The sequence below is a fragment of the Alligator mississippiensis genome, chromosome 10 (genome assembly GCF_030867095.1).
Source record: "Alligator mississippiensis isolate rAllMis1 chromosome 10, rAllMis1, whole genome shotgun sequence".
Lineage (NCBI taxonomy): Eukaryota > Metazoa > Chordata > Crocodylia > Alligatoridae > Alligator > Alligator mississippiensis.
The window spans coordinates 38,749,498-38,762,630 of NC_081833.1; the positions used below are offsets into that span (position 1 = coordinate 38,749,498).

The 13,133-nt window shown below is 47.2% G+C and overlaps 1 protein-coding gene across 5 annotated transcripts in view; it reads right to left on the reverse strand.

Annotated features, from left to right (window-relative positions):
- Positions 1-9,015: 9,015 nt before the first annotated feature.
- CSNK2A2 (casein kinase 2 alpha 2) overlaps positions 9,016-13,133 on the reverse strand; it is a 53,977-nt gene continuing 49,859 nt past the window's right edge. For 4 of the 5 annotated variants that reach the window (XM_059713703.1, XM_059713706.1, XM_019497285.2 and 1 more), the window contains exon 12: positions 9,016-11,077. The gene's annotated coding sequence lies outside the window, so the exon portion shown is untranslated. Of the gene's footprint in view, positions 11,078-12,775; positions 13,113-13,133 lie in introns of those variants that run through there. The other variant, XM_059713705.1, reaches the window with a different exon arrangement.

The following is a 13,133-nucleotide window of genomic DNA, read 5'->3' on the forward strand; positions in this document are numbered from 1 at the left end:
GACGCACAGGCCGGATGTCGGCGTGCGCGGTGCCATGGCGATGGCGGGACGCGCGCTCACGGGGGGCCCCGCCCCGCCCCGCCCCGACCGTCCGGCACGGCAGGATCGGGCGCCCCCTTGGGGGCTGGCGGGGACTGAACCTCGGACTGCTACGGGCCGCAACTCCTACCTGCCGGCCCCAGGCCCTGCGGGGAGCCCCGGGGAAGCAGGGACAAACTTTATTATTTTTTGTTCCAAATGCCATGTCATTCTTTACCTTGTCCTACCAGTGAAACAGCATTGAACAGACCAAACTTGCAATGCTGCTGCCACTGGCAGCCAGCACTACCCCAGGCACAGGGCTGCTTTGCTCCGCCTCTATGTAGGCCGACACTCAGGCACTGATCCTGTGAGAGCCAGGGTGCAGGCTTAATTATACGCATTCTGAGCAGCCTCATGAACTGCAGCGGGACAGCTCACAGCACATAACAGAAACCACCTGCTCAGTCTTCCTAAGATCAGGGCCTTAGACTGAAAGCTCTTTGAGAGAAGCACTATCTTTCCGTGGGATGCATGTACAGTGCTCAGCACAGGCCACAAGGTGCTGCTGTTCTGGGACAGATTGTCAGGGGATATGGACATTTTCTGTTTTAAATTTTTTTTATGGACTGGATCAGAAATTCATAGGAGAGAAAAGAGAGACACAGCCTCCCCCAGAGCTTAGACTGGGGCTCCCCTGCAGGAGACTGAGGTGCCTTGTTACTGTCATTTCCTGCTCCCTGAGCAAGGGTTCTCTTTCCTTTCTCTATAATTGATCTGCTTTTTGACAAGCAGGTGTCACTGCTGATCTCCAAAAAGTGAGGGCTACAATGATATGGAGCAGGAGAGCTAGAGAGAAACTTGAAGAGCAATCAGAACTGCTTGACTCATTCTCTCATTAGTACCAGGGTTAACTACAGGCATTCAAAAAGCCAAAGCCTGAATTGATTCAATCTTTGCAGGTTAGTCTGACCTGGGTAGATTGAAATGATTTGCAAGTGAATAGACACTTTTGATTCCAGAAATGCAGCCACATGCCTGCAGTGGCTCAGGCTAGAAGCCAGGGGGCACTAGAGCAAGCCCTCCCTTTCTTTTGGCAGCAGCACAAGGCTGAGAGAAGCTAACCTGGGGGTGGGGGGGAGCACATAGCCAGGCCCTGGTAGGCCACTGAGTATGACCGGGGTGGGGTTTAAACCCCCACCCTCTCCTGCAGGGACCTCAGCTTTCTGTCCCATTGGCTGATCACATGGCTGGGGGACTGGCCAGAGCCAGCTGCCATAGCCCCACCATCCACCCACTTTGTCCAGGGCTGGGGCTGGGGCTGGGGCTGAGCTGGGCCAGCACAAGGGCGCTGCTAAGGGCGGGTGGAGGGGCCGGCCCAGGCGGGGCCATGGGGGCTGGGCCCTTCCCAGCCAGCTGCAGCTCTGGCTGGGGCCAAAGGAGCTGTGTATCTGGACTGCTCCTGGTTCTCTGCACCCTGGCCAGGCCAGGATGTCATGGAGCCGCAGCCGGCTGAGAAGGGCCCTGCCCCTGTGGCTCAACCCAGCCCCTCCACACCCACAGGTGGCCCAGCTCAGCCCCAGGAAAGGTGGGTAGATAGTGAGGCTGGCCTGAGCTGGGCCATGGGGGCAGGGCACTTCCCAGCCAGCTGCAGTTTGGTGATAACCCAGCCTGGCGCAAAGGTGATGGCTGGCCATGCATGCAGCAACACAGAGGTGATGCCACTGCAGCTGCAGGCAGGCACCTTGGCAGCTGGACTGGTCACATAGGACAAGTCCATCGTGCTTACGGCTGCCTGAGCCAGCACAGAGGTGCCAACAGGCCTGGAGCCTGACAGCCGCCCACCACAGGCTGTGCCCACAGCTGTGGTGGGCACCCCTTGCATGATACTTCCTAGTCCATCTCACATGGCAGCTGCAGACAGACAAGCAAGCATACTCAGGACAGTGAATCAGAGAGCTGAGAATTAAGAGACACAGGGAGATTCACACTACTGAAATGCTGTCTGGAGAAGATACTTACCAGAGGAGGAGTGAAACCCTAAGCACACTGCAAAGTCCTGGCTCAGACAGAATCTACCTGTCTCTGGCAACCTCTTTTTTCTCTTTAAAATGTGTCATTCTGTACCTTGTCCTACCAGTAAAACAGTATTGAACTGACTAGACTTGCAAGAAGTCAAGGCAATTGAAAACTGCGATCTTCTTCCCCTCTTGTTCACTCAATCAAGTTTAAGATGAAACCAAGGTTGTTCCAGCCCATATACCCCTGTTCAGCATATCGGAGCGAATTAAATGACTGATCTTAATGGACACTTACTGCCTGAATACTTCTTCAAAATGTTCTACTTTTCCTTTTGAAGTTTTTGGTATAAAGTTTCCTGCAGGGGTGGGGGCTCTTTGGCCTGTGTCTACAACAAGGCACCTAGTTTCCAAGTACCTTATTATTCAGGATATCTGAAGGATCTGCAGGCTCTGGTGTGTTTTCACTAGATGTCCCTGTTTTCACCATTTTCTTGCTGAATAACCCTGCAACACAGGCTCTATGTAAACTGCTTGCATCACTTCCCCTCAGGCTATAATTTTATAAATGCCACTGAATCCACCAAAAATAAGTTAACAATAGTCTGCCATGTGAGGATCTGAATTTGAGGCCTAGACACTGACTCAATGGCTAGGGACAGATATTACACATAAACCAGTTTAAGTTCTCAGAAACTGGTTTAAACCTGTAACAGGACAGATGTTCAGTGCACATAAACCAATATGAAAATGGCTGAAGCCAGTTTGAGATAAACCTAGTTGAATGTAGTATCAGACTTAACTGATTTGGGTCAAACCGGTTTATGCAATGTCTGTCCCAAACCCCTTCCTGGTTTAAGTTAAACCAGACTCCTTCAGCATCCTGTCATGCTCTTTGGGCTGGGTTCTCTGCTCCACAGCAGAGCTGGCCCCTCCCCTCTGCTCCCTGGCTGGAGCTCCGGCATAGACTGCAGACATCAGGACATTTATTCTGTGACCCCCCCTGCTTTCCCCACCTCCCCTCACCACTCCCTGCTAAGCAGGGATTCCTCCCTCCTGCCTTACGCAGACACCTCTCAGCATTAGCTAGCATACCACATGCTGGCTACGGTCTGTGCTGTGGCAGACAGGACAAAGGCAGACAGGACTGTGTCCTTTTTGGAGCAAATCAACAGGTAGCTGGTAATGTCCTTCCTTGGAATGTTCTCTTCCTTGGAGAAAGTTGTTTAAGAAGAGCTTGAACTAATGAGAGGGGCTTTGTTTTCTGATGGAGTGTTAAATGCTGATAACAAAGCTGATAAATACTTTGCTAGCCCAGGGATGGGCAGAATACAGCCCATACACTGAATCCGGCCCACCAGGCCATTCCATTCAGCCCATGGGGAACCTAAAAAATGTACAAAATTAATATTAATCTGCCCCTGGCTGCCTGTCAAACATGACAGGAGCCAGGAACAGTAAGACCCAGGGGGAGCCAGTGGCAGAACTAAACAGCCACAGCAGCAAGACCACCCCCCCAACCCCCCCCCCAGAAACCTCTGCCTGAGACCTGCTGCACATGCCCCCCCCCCGGCCTCCGCCCCTTCCCTCCCCCACCGACTGACCTGCTGGGTTTCAGGGAGTAGCGCGTGCGCACTCAGCCCCCACAGCCCAGGACTGACTTCAAGAGGCTCTGGGATCCACCAGTCAATCCTGATCAACTGATTGGTGACCACTGCCTTAGTGTTTGCTGACCCACTGGCAAAAAAGGCTCTTTTGTCAGATACATTATTATTCCATTCCAGAAGCTGATGTAAGGATAGACCAGCAGAAATCTTTTACCAGAATAAGCTGCATCTTTATCTGCAAAGAAGGTGGGAGGAGGATTTTATATAGCTGTACTGCAGAAAACAGTGTATTTGACTTCACTTTCACTTTGGGCATAGACAAATAAACAATTAAGCGCTCAATTAAATGCTTTAATAGGTGGGGGGAGGGATTACTACTCATAAACATGAGTTAGTTGACCTCATGCAACTGTCTCATCTGTCAAAGCTAAACCACAGTGATGTACACTGAATGAAGCAGGTGGTAAATAGTTGTAATTTAGCTTCTACTTGCTGTGGGATAAAGCAACTATAGTGTACTCAATACAGTGGATCCTCTCTCAACTAGTATAAATAGGTTTATCTGTCCTTGTTCAGCTTGCATGTGTAGCCTGGCCAGGCAGCATTTAAAATACCCATTTAGAAAAAAAAGTATTATAATAGACAGATTCCTAGTAGGCCTCTATAACAACTTTATTTTTCCCCCTTGTCCTGATAAGTGAAATGCCAGGCCCCTTTTCTGCAAACAGGCACAGGAGTAAGTTGAGGCCTTTGAGCAGTCCCTCTTATTTCAGTGGTTCTAGTCATGCAAGTAAAGCTAGGTATTTGAATGTTTGCAGGACTGAGGCCTAAAGGTTGGGCCCAAAACTTAAGTGTAAAGGACTGGCAGGAAAAAAAAGTAATTTACTTTTAATTAATCAGATTTGTACTGAAGTCACTGTGAAACAATAAACTGGAAACTCCAACATACAATGTATAGTCATTTTTCAAGCTCTCTGTTACTCAAGTTGGCCTTCATTTCAACAAAAATGCAGACATTTTGTCTTTAACTGATATGTAAGGCAATCCAACCAGACCTACTTCTACTCAGCTTCAGCTTGAAGTAGCATTCTTAAGCAAAAACTGTTAAGCTCCTATTATAATCAAAATAATTGTCTTTATCAAACTCCAACAGGAAACAAAACACCTGGGCAAGTTTTAAATGCATTACAATCCTGCAGCAACTCATGCACCTGCTTAACTGACTTCAGTGCAAACATTCACAAGGCCTGTTCTAAAACCTGCTGAAGACAACGAGGAGCTGTCCATGATATAAAAGAGGGCTTTGGGTTGGGCCCATAGTGCTAAAAATTATATTGATCAAAGCATTAAATCATTTATTCTTCCCCAATCATTGTATCTATCAGACTATGTTACCTCTCTCATGAAGAGAATACTCAAAAGACATACACCATCCCACAAAGACGACTAAAACACACTGTGAAGACAGGAAAAATGTCCTGTTTAAACCCACAGAAAGAAACTCACCTGCCTCGCCAGGGCCAGCAACAGTGGGAGATGGGGAAATGCAAATGAGAGCCACACTTTATTAGCAGCTGTTCAGCCTGGATTGGACCGCCTGACAGCTGCACGGGTATTTCTGGCCTCCCGCTGAGAGTGGGAGATGGACGGGACCTGCCCTATGGGGAACAGCAGCAGGGGAGCCCAAGGAGCCCCAGAAAGCCAGGAAACCACATGAAACAGAGTCAGCTGCCTCCCTGCCTGGAAGCTCGGAGGAGCCCCAGTAAGCCAGGAAATGCCGACTTCAAACCCATGGCGGCAAAGTGGCAGGGTACCATGCCAGAGAACAAGCCAGCCACAGGGGAAGTGGCCACACTCCAACTGAGGTCCTGTTTCTTTTTTTTTTTTTTCTTCTTTTCTTTGCTTCTGGTTTTGCCAGCAGGGATGTTTGGGTTGAGTCCCAGCATCAGGGCTGAAGACAGGAGAAACTGGCACCAAGCTGGCTTAAAGGGAAAGACGTGGGCTAAAGCCGGGCTCCTGCACCCAGGACCTCCTGATTGTTCATGCCCAAGAGGGGCCAGCAACCTTGGTGACCCGTCCTGACAGGGGATGCTGGGAGAGGGGCTGACACTGAAGCCCCAGCACTGTGGAGAGGCAAACCCAGCCCAGATCTTTAGCAGCTAGTTCTTTTTTTTTTTTTTTGAAGGAAGATGGGCCCTGTGTAGAGAGGGAAGAAACTCCACGGCCCTCAGTTGCATGTTTTGTATTGCTCTTTAGTTTCTTACATGTCCAATGCCTAATAGGGGACTGGTAACGCCAAGGCGACCATCATACATTAGAGATAGGCTCAAGACAACCATGAGCCTACAACATTGAAGGAAAAGCATTATTTTTCCTACTGGACTCCCACAAATGGGATCTTCAAGAATTTTTTCAAAGGTTTTCCCAAGGATAGAGTTGAGGCTAACTGGCCTATAGTTACCTGGATCATCCTTTCTCCCCTTCTTGAAAATAGGGGCCACACTGGCCCTTTTCCAGTCCTCTGGGACGCATTCTGAATGCCATGAGTGCTCAAACAACCTTGCTAGTAGTTCTGCAATGACACTGGTCAATTCCTTCAGCACCCTTGGATGAAGATTGTCTGGGCATGCTTTCAGTAGAAGAGGGTATTATTAAATATGAAAAAGTTCAGAATCTAGTTGGGCTTTTTCCTCTTCCATTTATCCCATCATAGATAAGGTACAACAGAACAAGGAGGACACAGGTTGGACCCAGGCTCATTAGTGACACTGTGGACACAGGCTGGATATAGCAAGAAAAGTAGCCTGCCAAACCCCCTTAAGAATGGGAAGGCAAATGTGACCATGTATTAACATATTTTGCACTTTGTAAAGCAAAATGATTTCTAAATACACCATGCTTCCAAGATTTCAACAGGGTGCTGCCAGCAATCAGGTAGAGAAGATGGCCATACAGCAAGCAGACAGAGTAAGGCCTATCCAACAAACAGGCCAAAAAAAAAAAAAACCTTGGAAGGAAAATCCTGCTACAGATATAGGGCCAGTTATTGGACAGATGGCTGTTTATGGATGGGGAAGCTGGACACTAGAAAGCAGCAGATGAGAGGCTGTAAGCTTTGAAATTGTTACACTTGTTGAATCTCAAACCAACATACATTCAAGGAACAGAACAAGGCAGGAGAGACATGACTATAGTTGGACGCACAAAAAAAGGCAAATTAAAAAGGCATGAACATATAGAAGATGGCCCAAAATGTAACCTACCTTGAACCAAATCAACATGTGCTTGGAGGAAGCCATCTGGTTATTTTCTGTGGAATCATTTCCTATTAAAATCAATGTTGTTGTCTTTTTTGTTTCCATTTTTATTTTTGGGGCCACTTACTAAACCCAACAACCCCATGTGAAAGACAGACAACACACAGGGTTAATGCTGCAGCAAGCAGATCAAGCCCTGTGCTACTTTGACAAGGCCAGGAGGCAAGTCAGATGGAATTCAAGGTGAAGAAAAGGAAGAGGCTCAATGTTTTGATCAATGGAAGACAAAAAGTCAGTAGGCAAAGAACGGTTTATTTTCAGAGACTTTTGGTGGCATTACAAACAAACAAACAATGGAGTGTAAAAAAGTTTAAATGGTAACAAAGCAGTTGACAACATCTTTTAAAGACAAGTCAGGAAATGAACTGAACATGGAGGAGGGGAAGAGGATGAGCAACAGGAGAATGTTGATGGGGAAAAGTGGGGGGGATGAGAAATGTACATTAGTGATGGCTAAAATGCAGTACAAAGCCACCACAGCAGATCCAGAATTTCCCGAAGGAGGCCATGGGAGCAGCAACCCACAGTGCAAGGTTGGCTGCCACCCCTGCTCCCAGCCACCTCTGCCATGGGCAGACCACACTTGTGGAAGCCTCTCAGGAGTTTTTAAAAGTCCTAAAGTAGGTGAAAATACCTCCCCCCCTCCTCTTTCACTCCCCCCCCCCCCCCCCGCCACTCCCTTGTCTACTCCTGTGTGTATTGGCCAGTTGGGGGGCAGAGAAATTCCAGAGCTATCAGGGCTGATGGAACTGGGCTCAGGTGGGGAGGGGACAGTGGCAGAGTGACTGGTGTTCCCCAGACCCTGCCTGGTGCAGGGAAGAGGAATTCCTGTCCAGCCCTGCTGCCCTTATCTCCATCCTCAGTTGAGTCCAGTGCCTGCCAACAGGCAGGAATGGCTCTGGTGCTTCTCCATCCCTGGGACAGTGGGGAAAGGTGAGGGGCAAAGCAGATTTCTTTGAGCAAGAAAAGGAAGGGCAAGAGAATTCTCATCTGCTTTATGAACTTTAAAAAGTCCCAGGAGGCTCCTGTGGCACAGTTCAATCCAAGAGGGTGCAGCTGCACTGTACCCTCTTTGAATCCACCACCTTATACAAGTTAGCATATATTGGTATCCAAGATGACTCCTTTCTATGTTGTTTAGTACTCGTGTGTGTAAGCTACAGGAGATGCCTCATCTAGATTCAGCATTATCACATTACCACAACTCACAGGCTGGCCCAGTTGTGCTACAGAAACAATGATGGTGGGGTACCTGTATCATGCTGTTTATTTGGTACCTGCAACAACTGGAGCTAATCTATATTCTAACAGGTGTCAATGCAAGTCTAAAGCATTTGTTAACACTGTGGAGGGCACCAACATATTTCACATGGGTCCAACCGTGGTAGTGGACACTGTTCCATAAATGTTGTTTCCCTCCTCTTCCAGACCAAGAGGAATGACACACCTTGCTCAGTTCAACCACTTCCTTCAAATTCCTTCAATGGATAAGGACATCCAGGTATCCTCTGACCTCACTCTTCAAGGAACTCTTCATAAAAATCATAACACAAAGGGGCATTTCATTCTCTTGCCTGGAAAACTTGCATGTGTGATGAATTTCAGCCAGGATTTAATGCTTTACTGCCTAATCTAACTGTGCTGGTATGAACAGATACAAATAAGTATAAAATAGCACCACTTTTCCTTGCAACTAAAAGAACTCCATCTGTTCTTCCAGGAACCAGGGGCCAAGGACTCTATGGTGATAAGCACAGGCTTAATACCTAGATCAAGTGATTCAGGAGAACACTTGCTGAAGATGCTATTGTGGTCCCCTCATCACCACTTCCAAAGCCTTGAAAAACCAAACAGGCTCATGTAGTCTTGGAAACATGGTCACCATTAGGAAGTTAGAAAGAGGTGGATCAGAAGACACAATAATGTAAGGGAACAGAGTCCATTTCAACCTTTCACCTGCCATTTCCCACCCTTCCCTCCTCCCCAAGCAAACCCTTAAGCTGCACCCTCTGCACAGCATTTTCCCAGATACAGACCCACACATGGAAACACAGATAATAAATACATATTTTATATACACACACACATACATAGCACCACTTCTATAAGGCTTAGAAGATACGAAACATACGTTACAGGGAGGTGCTTGTTATAAAGAGGTATTTATAATGAGCTTCCAAATAGCTGGGAGACAAAAATACAGCAGAGAGCCTTATATCAGAGGTAGCCTTACAACAGACAGTTTCAGTACCAGGGCACTGTATAAAAACTATGCAAGAGGGCTTGGAGGAGGGGGAAGAGGCAGGGGAAAAGGAGGTTACAAAGTAGAATTGTAGAGCCCTGCTGGGATATTAAAAAGTAGCTTCAAGTGTCTGGGTTTGTTAACTTCAAGCTCTAGTTTGCTCGATTGGAAATGTTGCCTGCCCAGCCAAAATCCTGAAGCTCAGACAGTGTAGAAAGGCCACTCAGATAAACACTGGATGATTGAGTGGGTGACACATCAGCTGCCATGACAGGGGTCTATTGATCCACCCAACAGAAATCACTACCTTCACCAAGGCAAAAATGCATCCAGGCCCACTGCTTGTTGGAAGAGGTGGCTCAACACAAGTGAGGATTGGGGGACATCAGGGAACAAAGGAGGCTGATTTACTCTATACCTCCCCCAGCCAATTCTGATCTACTGCATAGAGATCCAGTGGCAGGCCAGGGAGAGAGCATGAAAGAGTGAACACATTAAAGCATGGTGGGTACTGCTGGCTCTGTCTGTAGCTGAAGGCACCTGGGGAGACTGTGACCCTACATGGAGCGTGACTTGCCAGTGCAGGGGGAGAGGGAAGCGGAGTAGGTTTCTTCTGCTCTAACATGCCCTTTTCAGTTCAAGGGAGCAGGGACAGCTTTTTTGTTTTGTTTTTTTTACTGTAACCAAGAACTAGCCCCTCCCTTGCTGCACTATAGGAATAGTCAGTCATTTTCTGTTTGTTAGGTGGTATTGGGCCTAACAGGATGAAGCAGGGCGAGATGGGCATTTCTTTTGTTTTTTAATCCAGCAGAGACGTTCAGGAAAGTAGAGCTTGAACCAAATGCAACAACCCCCCCCCCCCCCCCCCGATTCAGGCACCTTTGGGGGGGAGTGCCTTTTCCCCAACAGTACTGCCTTCTCCTCTGGGGGTGAGGAAGTGAAAGAGGTGGGGCCTTTCACAAGCCCACTCCTCACTCTAGAGAGGCAGGCAGGGAAGGGAAGGAAGAAGAAACAGGACACTGGCTAAAGGCAGCAGCCACTAGTCACAGCACCTACAGAGGTGCAGGCACCACATGGGTGATCATCTAGTGTTTATTGAGGCCTCAAAAGGAGCTTGACATTTGAAGGAAGGACATCTGGAATCAACATGGAGTTCTCTTGTATATTCAGCTCCTGTCCACCCTTATGCCAGGTGTCTAAGCACCACCCGACAGGCAGAGTAGGTAGCCTCCTGTTCTCCATAACACTTCAAAAAGCCTTTGTACAAGATTCATCTCCCTCTCTTCTGCCCCTGCCAACGTCTCTACATAATATAAAACAAGGAAAAGAGCACCAGGAAACGCTCAGAGTAATCCCAGCCTCTTCCAATGCAGCAGGTCATGGCCCATGGCTCCTTCCATACTGAATACTCTCCATACATTTCTTTTAAAACTTTTATTCAATAATATATAATTCTTTTAATTATAATATAGAACTGTCCATCATGCCATATAGTCCACCCTCATCCCCATTCCCTCTCTGCCCTGCCAAGTCTGGAGCCAGCTAGTTAATATGTTAACGCTGGAGTTCAGGGAACAAAAGCTGGGGTGAGGGGGAAGCAACATTAACCAACAACCATTTTGCATACCCTTCACATTTTCCATGCTTTCTGGGTCAGGAAGAGGTCAACAGGAAGTCAAAGGCGAAGGAACCTTTTACATTCAGAAGTAAGGTTTGTGTTTATAAACTGTTGGGTGCCATCAAGCCGGCGCAGTCCCTGCTCTCGTACCCCGCCACCGCCATGCCGTCTGGCCGCCATCTCTGTACACACGCTGATAAGACGTTTGATTTGGTTCTTGTTCTGCTTATGGAAAATTGGGAGGAACAGCATCGGACCTAAGGAGAGATGGGAGGAGGGAAGTGAGCATCAGATGCTAGTGGGAATGGACACCAACGTGTATCCAGAGCTTCCCCTCTGGGCCCAGGAGACAGGAGGGTGTTCTTTCCGTCTCCACTCCTACCACCTTGGGCAAGTTGCATCACCTCTGTGCCTTATCAAAAGTAGGTAGAATACTCACCTATTTCCAGTGGCTTCCTAAGGCTTATGCAGTATCTACAGAGTGTTTGGAACTGTACCAGCACTACAGAAGTAGTGAATTACTATTTCAAAGAAGACCAAGTAAATCAAGATTTGCTTCTTTACCTCGCCCACTATACTGATGGTTAGCAGCAGTCCAGCAGGTAACAACTTATTATGAGCACATAGGACCTCAATGCCTTATTTCATTACCATTCCTTCAGCCGTCAGCATCATGTCAAACTTCTCTCTATTCTGGTAAGATTCTCTCTTCTACAGCCCGAGCGCTCTCATTACAGGCAATGACTAGCTGAGGAAGTTGCAAAACAGTCCCTTTTCTCTCCTCCAACAGGTTGAGTATGCAGGTCCTGTCTGTGGGCAGAGGCCCTACCAGGCTCACCAGCAAGGCTCTAAGCTCAGAATCTGAGTTCTTGCTCTCTGCACAGAGTTGCTATTGCACAACTGGGCCAGCCTACCCAGCTGGGAGTCTGAACTTCTTGGTGGAGAGCTCTCTCCCAGATCACCATTATGTTATTGTATCAGAACAGTACAATCATGAGCAAAACAAATGGGATTGTGTGTCCAGTCATCTCTCCCCACCCTTTCCTTCCTGGATACAAGATTCTTCATCTCTACTTTCCCCCTGCTGTCCTTATGAAGGTGAAAAATACTCAACTACTACACGGGGTGAAGCAACATTTCCTGCCCTGGCTGCCTGAAATGCCGACTCACTCAAGACAAAGAAGCAGCTCATCAAACAGTAGGCATGTGCACATGTATGCACTACTCACTACATTACAGCAGTGAGAAATGCTAGTTAAGGCAGAAACAGTGTTTACAGCCCCAATTTCAATGCTTGATTTTCTCATTTCCTGTTGGACTGATGTTTCCCACACTTTGTCTCAAACCGATGTTAGACCTGGGGAAATATGGCACCACTTCTATTTCCGACTCTGTACCTGATTAGGTTGGCTAGGGGATGCAGGTTCTCTCAGCAACATAAACCTGCCCACACTGCTATGAGAAACTTAAGCTTTTTGTGTGCGCACACACTTCCAAATTTACTTTAGCTTTGGAATTTAATATTAAATGCAAAACTGGCATTAATGCAACATTAAGGCTGAGGAACCAACCAAAACCAGGAATTGTCACAAGTTCAGTTTACCATCATAATGCTACCTTCTGCTCATTTCCTTGCCTGGTAACTCTCCGTGACATAGGTCAGGAGTTCTCAAAAAATGGAGGCTGCGGACAGTTCAGGCAATCACGACTACTTGGCCCATTCCATATTGCCCAAATTGGAATGGATCTCCAATACATGTGAGATGGGGGGGGAAAAAGGGAAAAAGTCATTCCAATGAGAACAGCTGAGAATCACACACAGGCTACATTTAAAAACCTTCCCTTTTGAACTTGTTCAGCTTTGAATGGCTTGAAGTCTAAAGCTGGGCACTGCACTAGCATTTGTTTTTTAAACAAGGAGAACAAATGAAAAAGAAGATGCTCTTTCAGCATGCTCTTAATAAAGCACATTTTATTTGCCCAAGCTGAAAAAGATAAAATTGTGTGACCTTGCACGTGAAAGATTCATGACCTTAAGAGAGTAAAATCATTGTTTTTTTCAGCTTGAATTGCTTTTTCTTCCTCAGTGAGCTCTATAAAACAATCCCAGTTTGAAATTTCCAGCTTCAGCTATTAAAATCAGGCAGGCACAAAGTGCAACTCCCCAGGTATTTGGGAAAATTTGAGTTCCTCCTTTTAACCTGGTAGCAGCTGAAGTGATTCTGCTGAGACTTTCAAAGAATTTCGTCTTTGGGTTGATAGCAGACATTGATTGTTTCATCGCAAAAGGAGCTAGTGAGAAAGTTAAAATAA